This window comes from Mustela erminea, chromosome 11 (genome assembly GCF_009829155.1).
Source record: "Mustela erminea isolate mMusErm1 chromosome 11, mMusErm1.Pri, whole genome shotgun sequence".
Taxonomy (NCBI): Eukaryota; Metazoa; Chordata; class Mammalia; order Carnivora; family Mustelidae; genus Mustela; species Mustela erminea.
In genome coordinates, this window is record NC_045624.1 from 76,868,198 (window position 1) to 76,871,654 (window position 3,457).

General features: G+C 31.6%; 1 pseudogene; it reads right to left on the reverse strand.

Moving 5' to 3' along the window:
* Positions 1–2,439: 2,439 nt before the first annotated feature.
* LOC116569792 lies at positions 2,440–2,533 on the reverse strand (annotated as a pseudogene).
* Between the last annotated feature and the right edge of the window lie 924 nt (positions 2,534–3,457).

Sequence of the window (3,457 nt, forward strand, 5' to 3'; positions counted from 1 at the left end):
TCTCCCAGTCATTCCATGTTCAATGATAGCAAAAAAACAAAAACAAAAACAAAAACAAAAAACCTAAAATATCAAAACTGTAAAATACAAACCAGCAAAAGATAGGGACTGATCATGTATAATGGATCCTTAAAGCAGTTAAGAGCATTTTTTTTTTTTTTCAGCAGAAACCATGGAGGCTAGAGGTAGTGGGGACATACATGAAATCCTAAAAGAATAAAAATTATCAACCAAGAATTGTATGTCTTGCAAACATTCTCCATTCAATCAGAATTGGAGAAATTAAGACATTTTCAGGTAAACAAATGTTGAATGAGTTTGTCACCAGTAGAACTGTTTATAAGAAATGCTTAAGGGACTCTTCAGGAATAAATGAAAGAATACTAGGGAGTAACTTGAAGGCAAATGAATAAATAAAGAAGTCCAGTAAAAGTTACTGAATAAGTAGATTCAAAAGGCAGTATTATTACATTTTTGGTTTATAACTCCTCTTTTTTCCCCCCATGTATTAAAAAAAACATAAATGCACCAAATGGTATTTATATATTAGTGGGCACACAATGCATAAAGGTGCAATTTTTGACACACAAAGAAGGAAGGAAGGAGCTATATATATGACCAAGGTTTGTGTATACTATGAAGCTAACATGGTATCAATTCAAAGTAGATTGTTATAAACTTAAGAAATCAAATGTAATCCCCAAGGCAACCACTAAAAAAATAGCCAAAAATCTACAAAAACTAAAATCAGAAAGTAATTGAAATAATACATTACAAAAACAATACATTTGGAAGGCCAAAATAGAAGAACTGAGGACCAAAGAAACAGAAAAATAACAAAATGGCATAAGATTTTTTTCACTTATAATTACTTTAAATAATTTATAATTACTTTAATTTCTCTTATTAAAAGGAAAATTTCAGCAGTATGGATTTAAATCAAAATTATTAAAAGTAAAAAATAAAGGACAATGATCCAACTCTATGCTATCTATAAAGTGACTGACTTAAATCCAAAGATACAAATAAGTTGAAAATGACAGGATGGATGGATGAAGATATTCTATGCAAATGATAACCAAAAGAGAGCTGAGTGGCACACAAATATCAGACAAATAGATTTTAAAGTAAAAACCTTTATAAGAAACAATGAAGGATATATATATATATATATATATATATATATATATATATATATTTGGTATTGATTGAAAATTGAAATATATATATATGGTATTGATTCTGTTTTTCAGAAAAATCTAAGACAATCATGTTTTATATTTTGCTGTTTTTTCCTTCATTCTACTAATGTTGTATATTACATTGGTTGATGTTTCTGTGTTGAACCACTCTTGCATTCCTCAGATAAATCTCACTAGATCAAGATACACAATTCTTTTATACAATTGTAATTTTGGTTTGTTAGCATTTTGTTGAGAATTTTTGTAACTATGTTAACCAGTATATATATATATATATATATATATATATATATATATATAGTATTGATTCCATTTTATATATATATATATGGTATTGTATATATGGTATTGTACTGACTCACATGGTTATGGTTACCAGGAAGTCCCATAGCCTGCCATCAAGCTGGGGAACAAGGGGAAGGCAGTGGTATAATTCAGTCTGAATCTGAAGGCCTAAGAATTGGATGATGATGCACAGCCGAACATATAAACAGCAGTGTGACCCGTCTGAGTTTGAATACCCAGGAATTAGGAGTGCCAATGTCTGAAGACAGGACAAGATGGAAAGCTCAGCTGAAGAATGAATGAATTCATCCTTCCCTTCACCCTTTTTTTTCTATCAGGACTTCAAAAGATTGGAAAATACCCACCCACATTATTGAAGGTGATATTCTTTACTCAGTTCATTGATTCAGATGCTAATTTCTTCCAGAGACACACTGCCAGACACATCCAGAAAGAGTGTTTACCTCCTATCTGTGTGTTGTTCAGCCCAATCAATGTAACACACAAAAAATTAACCATCACAAGAATGATCTCAATTGACTCAGAAAAGTCATTTGAAAAATCCAATATGCATTCATAATAAAAACATTCAACAAAGTTGGAAAAGAAGGATAATTCTTCCTTGATAAAGTGCATTTATGGAAAGTGTATATCTACTATTTTTCCATTAAAAACTGAAAGCTTCATTTAGATCAGGGAAAAGGTAAGAATGTTCCCTCTCACCACTTCAATTCACCATTGTACTGGTAGTTCTAGTCAGGGTAATTCAGCAGGAAGAAGAAATAAAAGACATCAAAATCAGAAAGGAGAAAGTAAAACCAAATGCAACTAACATAATTTGATATATATTAAATCCTAAGGATCTGCAAAAAGACCTATTAGAGCTAATAAGAAAATTCAGCAAAGTATAAGAAACATGATCAACACACAAATATTAGTTGTACTTTTGTACACTAGCTATGGACAATTCAAAAAGGAAATTAATAAAATAATTCTATTGATAATAACATCTACACTTGATCTTAGCCAAAAGGCTGAGAAGTGATTATTCATAATAACATCTAAAACACTAAAATACCTAGGACTAAACTTAACCAGGTTATTGAATGATTCATATACTTAATATAACAAAATATTACTGAAAAACATTAAAGTCAATCTAAGTAAACAAAAAACATGGATCAGAAGACTTGGTATTCTTTTTTTTAAAATTTAATTTAATTTATTTATTTGACAGAGAGAGAGAGAGAGAGAGAGAGATCACAAGTAGACAGAGAGCCAGGCAGAGAGAGAGGGGGGAAGCAGGCTCCCCACTGAGCAGAAATCCCCATGCCGGGCTCAATCCCAGGACCCTGAGATCATGACCTGAGCCGAAGGCAGAGGCTTAACCCACTGAGCCACCCAGGAGCCCCAGAAGACGGTATTCGTAAAGTAGCAATAGTACCGAAAGATTTCTACAAATGCAATGATATGAATCTCTATTAAAATTTCAGTAATTTATTTTTTCAGAAATGGAAAGGCTAATTCTCAAATTTACATGGAATTATAGATAGCTCCTAAAATGACATATCTAGAAAAGAAAAAAAAGTGGGAGAACTCGGTCTTTCAGATTTCAAAGTTTACTACAAAGCTACAGTTACCAGAAGCATGTGATATTGGCATAAAATAGCTATAAAGACCAATTGAATAGAACTGGGAGTCCAGAAATAAATCCATACATTTATGGCCAATTCAACAATGGTTCCAAAACCATTCAAATGGTTAAAAATAATCTTCCAACAAATTGTGCAGGAACAATCAAATATCCAAAGAAGAATGAAGTTGGACCCCTGTGTCACAACATATACCACATTTAACTCAAAATGGATTATAGACCTAAATGTATCAGGTAAGACTGTAAAATTCTTAGAAGAAAACATGAGAAAACCTTCATGACCTGAGGTTTGGCAAGAGATTCTTAGATATGACAC